The sequence below is a fragment of the Pinus tabuliformis genome, chromosome 1_1 (genome assembly GCF_031772625.1).
Source record: "Pinus tabuliformis cultivar Carrire ecotype Pingquan chromosome 1_1, CPIR1, whole genome shotgun sequence".
NCBI lineage: Eukaryota > Viridiplantae > Streptophyta > Pinopsida > Pinales > Pinaceae > Pinus > Pinus tabuliformis.
The window spans coordinates 742117452-742128799 of NC_142297.1; the positions used below are offsets into that span (position 1 = coordinate 742117452).

At 34.5% G+C, this 11348-nt stretch overlaps 1 non-coding gene across 1 annotated transcript; it reads right to left on the minus strand.

The window, feature by feature from the left end:
• Window positions 1-2097: 2097 nt before the first annotated feature.
• TRNAI-UAU (transfer RNA isoleucine (anticodon UAU)) lies at window positions 2098-2186 on the minus strand. The gene is given in 2 exon segments: window positions 2098-2133; window positions 2149-2186. It is a non-coding gene; the product is annotated as a tRNA-Ile (tRNA).
• Between the last annotated feature and the right edge of the window lie 9162 nt (window positions 2187-11348).

The window sequence follows — 11348 nt, forward strand, 5'->3', positions numbered from 1 at the left end:
TCACTTGGGACTCCGTAACCTCATATTTTGACTTAGTGCCTCCAGAAATTAGGTGGGAAATTCGTCAAATGGAAGCACAGGAGTTTGGAGAGTGCCCTTATTTCTCCGACTCAAAAGTTGGAGATAAGGGCCTTCATTGGCTCCCAAATTCAGGAAGGTTAAGGAAAAGGAGATTATACTTTCTCCATTCTCTTTTGGTTCACCAACAATTGGATACCTCGTTTTGCATGGTTTTAAGAGACAAACAAGTGGACAACTATAAGCTCCTTGTTGGTTATGAGGACATTAAGAGAATTCTCAGGAACATTCGCTATTGTCTAGATGATATAAATATTCGTCTGGTAAAGGTGGAAGGATTCGTGGTCTTTGACTCAACATCAAGAGATTCATTGAACCCTCTTGGTGGCATTATGATTCCTTCAGTGGAACCTCTAGGTGACAATATGCATCCCTTTGTGGACATCCCTCCCAATTTTACTGTTATTTCGTCTAATTAACACTATTGCATGTTAGTGAAATGTTTTGGAATTTTCCAGGAGTTTCTTCAATAACATTTCTTCATGTTTTGGCTAAGCAACTCGGTAACATGTTAGAAAATAGCCCTTTGGCAGTTATCAATACTCTTTTCTTTTGGGCATCAGGATTTTCTTGTGTTTTAACCGGTTGGCTCCTTCTGCATCGTTTACTAGTGGCTATCAATGCCTCTTGGACCATATGGGATAGCTCATAAAGTTTTCTTGGTTAGTTTATGTTGCTCTGATGGTTGGTCCTAGCTCTACAAGGGTTGGTTCATGCTCAGTTCCATGATTTTGGTGTGGCTCTCACTGGTTTTGTCCTTACCCATTAGGGATTGGTTCGTGCTATGGTTCGTGTTGCTCTCATGATTTTGATAAGACGCTTCATGGGGATCATGTTTTGGACAACTTACTTCCATTTCTCCATGTGCCATCGGAATGTTCAATGGGGTGCTAGCCCACACTGTTGTTGTATGGTTTTTGAAACCACGTGCTTGCGATATTGGTTATGTTGGTTCTCGTATATGTTGGTTCTTGTTGTTCTTGTTTACCTATATGTCTTATGTTCGTTATGTTCTAGTTCATATGTTGTAGCTTGAGGATGATTTTTGTGACCCTATGGCTCTAATGATGAAACCTTTTGAAAAACCTATCAACAAAACGTCAATGTAAAATCTTTTATTTTAATAAAAATCTCAAACACCAATTTACAAGAAAAACTAATGAAACATTTCAAATTAGAAAAAATAAATTAAAGAAAATTAAATTTGGCGTTTATTACTTTTAAAACACACTAAAAATATATATATTTAAAAATGAATTTTATATACATATATAAATAAGGTGTTATAATTATTCTAAATTAATTATTAACGGAGGCAAACCATACATGTTTATTGATCCTTTTAATTTGATTCCTAAGTTAATGGGATTAACTTGAAATAAAGGAGAGGTGTAAATTTAAAATCAATTCTTTATTTTTTCAAACCGGGAAAAAAACATATTCTTTTTTTCAAAGATGAAATAAGGAAGGAAAAAAGAACACTACTTGATTTTTATAAGTGAGTGAATTGTTTTAAGTAAATTGAAACCCTCCTAATCACATAAATTAAAATAACACTCAATGCAATCCAAATAAAAACTATTAACAAAAGGTTCCTCAATCCATTAACACTCAATGCAATCCAAATAAAAACTATTAACAAAAGGTTCCTCAATCCATTAACACTCAATGCACTCCAAATAAAAACTATTAACAAAAGGTTCCTCAATCCATTGAATATAAAATAAAAAAATAAAAAACTAATTTATTAAGAAAATAAAAATAAAAACCAGAAAGGCAAATAAAATAAAATTTAATTAACCATCTTTCAATCTCCTCAAGGAAGAATGAACCCCCTTATTGACAGTTGTCATATTTTTTTTAAATGATAAAATTAGGAAAAAATGAAAACATCACAATAGAAAATTTAAAAAATAAACGGAAAAGAAATAAAAATAAAAACCAATTAAGATAATTTTTGGAAACTATTATATATATAGATAGATATAGTATAATAATAAATATAATATCATTACACATTGGTCCCGGCGGGGCTCGAACCCGCGACCTTCGGCTTTGTCTTCCTTCAGCCATAAGACCAACGCTCTAACCAACTGAGCTACGGGACCGGATGAAATGGCTAAAAAAACATAAATATCCCATGTAAAAACATTAAACCAGATAATTTGTGAAAACTCTTAGCATTGCTTATCTGCGTTCTACAATGTTGTCAATTAGAAGTTGGTTCCACATTGAAAACTGCAATGTATTTGCGGCCACTAATTAATTACATAAAATTAAATGTTATATACCACGGAAATGGATGTATCAATGTATCATTAGGCTTTATTGGTTGAGTGAAAGAGTGCTAGTGTTAATGCCAATGTAGTGGATGCAAGTTGTGTTTGGTGTAATTGCCTTTGCTCTTGGGATTTAGGATCTAGTGGTTTGCGGATAATTCCTGTGAGCTCATTATAATGACTCTAGTTAAAGGTGACTTTTATTGTTTCTTTGGGATTTAGGATTTAGTGAATGGCAAATAATTCTTGTGAACTCATTATAATGATGTGTTTTGATTTCACTACTTTGTGCATGACATATGTAATTTGAGCTTCTTATGGTAGTAGGTGTTATTTTAGTGTGTTTTGGTTTAATAAGTTGTGGTTCTTTGCATTGGTGTTGGTTTCACTACATTGCACACAACATATGGATGAAAGTGGGTGGCATTTCAATATGTTGCAGCTTGGACATGTTGTTTCAATGCGGTAGAAAATCACTATGATAAGGTCAACGCATGCTTTGGTTTCACTAGCTAGTGTAGAAGGTATGGTTGAAGGTGGAGCTCCCAAGGGTTATGTTTTCAATGCAACATGGTGTCATCATGTTTCATCTATAGCCCTTATGTTGTTATCATTGATTTATTACCAAGTGTGCATGGCATACCATTATTGTGAATGTGGCTATGTTGCCTTGTGGGTAAAGCACTGTAGGTGTTAATACCAATATAGTGGATGCAACATGGTGTAATTGCAAGTCATGTCTACTATAATTACACTTATTCTAATTGATTATTTTTCTTTGTGGTGTTTTTGATTGAAGGTTTTGGTTAAGTCCATTTCAGTGTGTGTGGTAGTTTCATTGCATTGCATTAATTAGCTAGTTGTCTACCCTTTGGTCTTCTTTGCCAGGGTAGTTTTTTGTTGTTGATAATAGTCATTAAAATTGGGTCACAAAGTGAGTTATTCTTGATGGTACTTGTTGCAAAAAAGAAGCAACATGTTCCTTCTTATTTATATAAGTTGCAAAATAAATAGAGGTAGTATTGTTTCATTGATTCTTGAGGGTTGTTTGCTTAGACTTCTATTGCAATGATAGTTTCCAAGATTGACGCTTTTCATGGCTCATCTACTTCCCTATTCTAGTGTTTTTAAAAGATTTACTCCTACATGCATTTCCTTCTCGCGAGACTATTTGCCTAGTTATGGCTATGAGATCTTTATCCTAGTAGGCACCCAAACACTACATTTTCTTGTTGTTTTGGATTCTTAATGCTAGGCTGATAAATTTTTTGTATGATTTCCTTCAAGCCTAGCCCTTTTCATTTGATAATTTTCCTACACACCTAGACAAAAGACATATTTTGATCAAACCTGGTTCACCACATTTTTCATTATTAAGATGGGTTTTTGCTATAAAAAAATTTTAAATTGTTAAGTTCTCATTGCAGTTGTTTTGAGTTACTTATCCTTGGTTCTAGACTCCATTTTCTATAAAGTATATATTTTCATGATTCTTGAATCTCAACATTATCTTGTGTTGTTAATCTCACTATAATTATTGCATTGCTAGATGAAAAAGGAAGAAGTAGGTTCTTGTTTTGAAATTTAGCTTAAATAACAATCATCTCTTTTTTTTTTCTTTTATAACTAGACGAATCAAAAACTGGGGCTGGCTTGTACTCATGTGGCATGGGATCAATTTCAATCACTACCATTATACCTTTGTGGCCTACGACTTATCCTCCTCTCCATAAACTAAGTTACTTTTGGGGGATTTGAACCTTGGATCTCTTAGTTTACACAATACTTCATATCGCAATGATCACCAACTAAGCTACACCTCGAGGATTCCATCGTCTCAATAATGAATTCCCTTCTTAAAAAAATAAAAAATTAAAATTAAAATAAAAAAATCTTGAACCTCAAAAATATTTCATATTGGCACTCATAAGGTAATTTCACAATATCTTATCAATCTAGGAATGAATTTTTTCTAAGTCATGCTTTGAAAACATAACATTCTTATTGATCATTTTAATTGAGTGACATTGAGCAAGTGATGAAAAAAGTAAGGGTAGCCAAAGCTTCAAGTAGAGGAAATGGAGTCTTTAAGCTAACATTATGGTCACTCTCATGTTCACAAAATTCACAATTAGAGTAGATTGAAAGTAAGAAAGAAAGAATCATGGAATACTTGGTAAAATATTGCACTCAGTAATAGGGAAAATCCTCGATTACAGTGAACTTGGAGCCAAAATCTAGTAAATAGATCAAAATCTCTAAAGGATGATAAAGATGACATGGTAAGATTTAAATAGAAGGACGAACTCAATAATTCAAAGACCAAAATTATGAGAATTTTACAAGGATGATATCCCATTATGTTTGTTTTAAAAACAAATGAGTCTAAATATGAATACGGAACAAAGAAAAAAGATAAGAAACTCATTAGTTTGTTATGATCTTGCTCCTTAAAAATGATAAGAAACCAATAATTGCAGTCCTCTTCAAGGGAAACCTCCTTTTACAATAACTTCAATGAATAAGGTAATATTTGATGCTCCTAAGACTAGGTCTCCTTAGTATATATATAGGAGACAAAGAGTACAATTATAATAAAATGGGACCATGGGGGGTTTTATCCTACATAATAATATAACAATATAAATGTAATCACCCAATATCTAGGGTTTAATGAGGGGTTTTTGGGTTAACATGGGGCTTATATAGGGCTTAACATGCTCCTTCCCCCAAAGAAGTGTTGTCCTCAACACTTGACTATTTGTGGGTGTTTTTGCATGAATAACTCATCTTCCCATGTTGTTTCTTTCACTGGTAGGTTCTTCCATTTGAGGAGGTACTCAGTAATTGCTCAATTTTTCAGCTACTTAGTCCTTGTGTCCAAAATTATTTCTGGTTCTAGTATTATTTTCCCTTCTTCACTAATCTCTAGTAGAATAGTTTGGATTGAGCTCTTATCACTAATTACCTTCTTTAAGCAAGAAACATGGAAGACTAGATGTACATGTGAAGATGGAGGCAGCTCCAATTTGTAATACATAGTTCCAATTCTCTGCACCACCTTATAGGGGCCATAATACCTTGGAGCTAATTTATTGTCCTTCTTTTGTTGCTTGAGGGATATATGTTTATATGGTTGTAGTCTTAGAAATACCCAATCCCCCCCTTCAAATTCCCTTTCGTTGTGATGTTGATCAACTTGTTTCATCCTATTTTATACCATAAGAAAGTTGCCCTTCAATAGTTTGAGAACCTCTTGTTGGTGTTGTATGTAGTCCTCTATTGCCTAAGCCTTTATAGTCCTTTTCAAGGGTCATGTGATGGATGGAGGATGATATCCATAAAATGCCATAAATGGTGACCTTTCTTATGAAGTATGGAAGGATGTGTTATACACCAATCTTCCAAGGGAAACCATTTGACTCATTATGTTTATTTATTAAATGCAAAGCACCGTAGATATCCTTCTAAACATTTATTCATTTAGTTTTCCCAATAGATTAAGGATGGTAAGATGAATTGTGAGCCAGTTGAGTACTCGAACAAGAAAATAATCCAGTCCAAAAATTTCCAATGAAAATTGGATCTTTGTCACTTATAGTAATCTTTGGTAATCCATGTAGCTTGTGGACTATTTTCATGAATGCTTCTTCCACAATACATACTTTAATTGGATAATAAAGAGAGAAAAAATGGGTATAGTTTGTCATTCGATCTATCCCTACCATAATGAAACTATTTCCTTTAGATTTGGGTAAAATTGTAATATAATCCATTCAAACTTATTCTCAACATTAGCTTGGTATGGTTAATGGTTGAAGGAGCCTTGGGATATTAATAGTCTCTCTTTTATTTTATTTGAACATCACACATTCCACCACAAAGTTTTGCACATATACTCTAATACCTTCCCAAAAAATCTTTCTTGTTCCTACGGTATGTCTTCAAGAACCTTGAATGTCATCCTATAGGAGAAGTGTGTAATTCCAATAGGACCTTCTGTTTGAGTTGAGAATTTTTACATAAATGATCTTGATACCATAACGAATCATTTTTCCATTTTGATTTTTCTACTGCATCGAGATCCTCCTGTAGCTATTGAATGAGCTTGCATATCGTTTCATCTTGTTGCCATCTCATCCATGCTTATTCCACCTAGTCAGAGTGAATCTACCACAATATTTTATTTTCGCTTTTTGTAGATAATTTCGAAGTCATAAACCAACATCTTTGGGACCCAATTTTTTTTCTCTTCTGAGGATAGTATTTGCTCTAAGAAGTACTTTAGACAATCATGATATGTTTTTACTTTGAAGTGTCTTCCTATTAGGTATGGACACCATTTCTTAACATGTAGTATGGCCAACATTTATTTTTCATAGATGGGTCTGGGTAAGTTCTTTCCTTTAAGTTCTCTACTTTCAAAGGAAAGGGGTCTTCCTTCTTGCATCAAAACTGCCCCAATGCCATGGTGTGAGGCATCACACTACACAATACATATTTTTGTGAAGTCAGGTGTTGCCAAGATGGGAGTTGTACACATAGTCGTATTCAAATGCTTTCATCTCTACAATGTCTTTAACCTTCTCACTTGAGATCTTTGTCCCTTGCAACATTACAATTTCAGGATGTTCCTTATTAATCTAATTATGAAGATTCCTCTACCTACCTCTGTTATTGAGGTTGTGGATGTTCCATGTGATGATCTTCATTGAGTGAATTTTCTTAAGGAGGGAACCAACTCTGAAAGCGTGATCACCTACCTACTGTTGACAAGATGTTCTCCCACCATTTGGATTGATTCTCTTGGAAAATCAAGAGACTTTTAGATTATAGATTATTTTCCTTAACTTGATAATTACTTGTGATATGTGTTGGAATTTTATTACTTTATTATTTCTTGTTCATCAATCAATTACCAAAACAATGTAGATCACAACAAAACAAAGTATGCAAGCTATAGGCTCAAAGCTAGGCCAAAACCCCTCCAAGGGAAAAGCCTAGAAAAAATGCTTCTCTTCTTATAGAATATGCTCACAATGAGACTTCCAAGACCCCAAGACCAAATCTAAAATCCTCCCAAGCACCAAGCCATCCCAACAATAATATCTCTTTCCAACGAACTTTCTCTTCCAAGATGTGCGAGAGTCACCTCACCTGCAATCTAGAATTCCGGTTGTACAACTTGGCATTGAACCTTCGCACTACAATCTTGTCCTAAAATTTTGGCCCCTACAACTCGCACTGAAACCCTAGGAGATCTCACGCGTGTGGACAAAAAAGATAGTTTCCCAAGAGACCTTGCTTCTTCGACTTCTTCCTCTTTCTCCTTGTCTTTTTCACTCTTCTTTTTCCTTCGCTATTGCAAATCGCATTTGCTTGAGTGTGTGTCTCAAATGAGTTGAAGTCCTTCTTATGTATAGCCTTCTTGAGGGGTCGAATAACCATCCCTTAGGCCAACTTCTCCTGGACTGGGATGACTTGGTCTTGGAGGAATAAATTGCATTTCTTGACTCAATATAAATATTTTCTTGTGATACAAAGAGTCCAAATGGGACTATAATAAATGACATAATTTCTTCTTTGACCTAGAAAGACCTATAAGCATGAAGAACATGATTTTGACCAAAACTTGAGCATGAAACCCATTCTTTAAATAAAATAAAATTTTATTTTCTTTCTTTTTCTTTCTTTTTAGAAAGTATACAATGTCATGTTTACAAATATGTCATTATCAAGACTGAACCTAGTTATAATTTCTAACACTACCTCTTATTTAGGGAGGTATTCATAATCCCATCATAAGGTACAAGGAATCTCAATCTTGAAGCATTCTCATAAGAATAGTCGGATTGATAAGTCATATGTTAGACATCTATATCATAACCAACACTATCATTGAAGGCTTTAACTAGACATTATGCTTGGAGGCTTTATGTGAGCTGCCACATTATCTCTAAGGCACATACCACATTCGAATGTTCACCGGGTATTTCCTTTTAGGACTATTCTTATCTTGGATTCCCAATCCTGAATCCTCAAAAAGTATTGATCCTCTTTGACTACTTTTATCTTAGATGTCGTACATCATCCTCAACGAGTATCAATCTACAACTTCTTTCCTGGATCTACAATCCATAAAAAGTTCCAACCTCAGATGCTTATCCAATCCTCCAGACTCCATTCTTTCCTTATGGCCTTCACTAAGACTTATAGTTGTTAATCCTGGTCTAGTGCATGACACATAAAGATAGGAACTGTCCAACATCGCTCCCTCTCAATTAGGGAAGTGATGTTTCCCAAACCAAGCTTGTCTCTGAAGTACTCAAGCTTCTTTTTTGGTAATGCCTTAGTTATAATATCTGCGAGTTGTTCATATGTAGGTATATAATGCAGTTCTACGGCCCCATCTCATGCCAGGATTTTGACATAGTGGCACTTATTATTTATATGCTTCATCCTAGCATGAAACATTGAGTCTTCTATCAATCTTATGCAACTTTCATTGTCACAATGTATGCATTTAGGGCTAAGAGATATTTTAAATAAATCTAATAATAACTTCCTGAGCCAAACATTTTCCTGACAAGCTTCACTTGTAGCAATGTACTCATCTTCAACACTACTCAAAGCAAATATATCCTAGTTTCTGCTCATCAATGAGACCATGGAAGATCCTAAGCTGAATCATCCACCTATTGTGTTTCTTCCATCTATCTCATGACCACCCCAATCAAAATTTGTATATCTCAAGTGTTGGATCTCATTACCATTGTATTGGAGGTGTTATCACTCTAAAATTTCCCTAAGGTTGTCATGTTGTGTTTAAAGAAATGATAGAGGTAACCACAAACCTACTTTTGAGATCAGGATCTAGCCTTCCTAATGCTCAGAGAGGGCTCTCTCTTAATGATTTAACTTTGTTGAGTGAATTGATTTTAGGCTAGTTATTTAAGCTTGATTTGGTTTTGATTTGATTTGGTGGTGGAATCACTGATTCAGATGGATAGATAAGTGTCTTTTTACCATTGGGCCATCGAGTCCAAATGTCAAGAAAATAGGACTGGATCAAGTTCTAAAGATAGTGTTCACAAGGCAAGGTAGTTGAGTAAATTCAGATCTTTTAGGCTGGATGGTGAAGTGGTTTTTCAATCAGGGTCAAGGAGAAGTTAAGGATTCCTCAAACCGGATAATGAGGGAAATGAAAGAGGTCAATCGAAACTAGGGAGCAATGAACAATTCCCTACTCTGGATATCAGAAGAAAACATCAAAATGAATAGTTCAAGACAGAGTGTACTTAAACAAATTCTTTATTAACATTCCAGTTATTTCATTCAAATTGGAAAACATGTATGTATGTGAAATAATTAAGAAAATAACAATTTAACAAATGAAAGATACTTCACTGAAGTGGCCCAATACATGAATCCTGTAATGCAATGCCTTTATTACTCAGTCTAGTCTGCTGACTTGAAAATGTTACAATAAACCCTCAGGTTTTAGATCAATATAACTATATAAATGTTCAGCAATCCACACCCAATACTTTGAGTTGTGAAGTATTTATACAAAAAACTTACTACAAAATATCCTAAACTGTTTTAGGAATTATTTAAGGAAAAAGAAATATCTTCATGCAAGAAGATAGAAACAAATTGTAACGGATGAAAGATGTCCCTCTTTTATTGTTTGATGTTTTGATCTTTTGTTGCTTTCTCTCTTTGGTTGTTGCTCTATGCTAGATTTCCATTTACTCTGCCTTTGACTTTTAAACCCTGTCTTTTACCTAATACTCTTTGACTTTAGTTGATCTGTTAGTCTCTGTTGTTTTACCTTGGCTGTTGTACTGTGGGTTGCAAAAGGGTCATTTGCATTTTCCCTGTTTTAATGTCAAAAGCTGAAAGTAACCTATTCTGATTGCTAGGAGTCTGTTTGAAATATTGGGCATAGGTTTCAGCTTTCAATGCTTCATTTCTCAACTTGATTTCTTTATACTTATCCTTTATATCTTTTTCTTTATCCACTAGTTTGTTGGATGAAGAGACTTCAATACTAAGTTGTTTGTGAATAATCTGAGTGTTAGAGGTTGAAGGCTGATGAGTTTCCTTTGAAACTGCTGGAGTTGTACTTTCTCTGACCACTATATTTGTATCAATGATCTGAACTGTCTCAGCTGTCTCAATTGTCTCTTCTTGCTCATTTACAGGATTTAGCTTGGGCTTCTTCCTGTACATGATTTCAAATTTGTCATCTGTTGTATCCTTGTTTGAGCAAGAACCTTCTTCCCTAGTCCTTTTTGCATTTTTGTCCTGTAGGGCTGTAGTATGCAGAATGGAACTAGTATCCATTTGTTTCTCCATATCTATTAAGGTGTTTTCCAACCACTCTGACTCGTTGGCATATTTTTCAATGTCTGGCCTGGAATCATGCATAAAAGGGCTCAATTTAAATTTGAGCCTTAGTTTGTTTATGACACCTAAAGGGTCATACTGCCATTTGAAACTGTTACTGAACTTCATTTCCTGTAAACATTTTTTTGCTTCTTCTCCAGCCTCCCTATTATTGCAGATAAAAGGACCAAGCTGGTTTTTGATTTTGAACTGTGTTTTCTTCCTAGCTGATAGAAAATTCACATCATCTGAATTTATAATTTGCCTGATATACTCTAATGCAAATATCCTCATGGGGAGATATTTGGGTAGCTTATAGGGAGTGAGTTGGCATTCATATACCCTAATTTCAGTGTGGTCCTGGTATAAATACCAGTCCCCTATTGCTATTGCTTAGCATGTTAACCACTAGGTGAACAAATGAATCAATGAACTCCTTGTAGCTGAAAACAATGGAATATTTTTGGATTAAGGGTGTCCAAAAGATAATAGACCTAGGATTTCCCTTAGTGTCTAGCTTTTGGATGTTAACTGGAAACCTGTCTGATTGGAAATATAGGAACATATGGAACAATACTGAAGAGTATTTGAATACTCTTT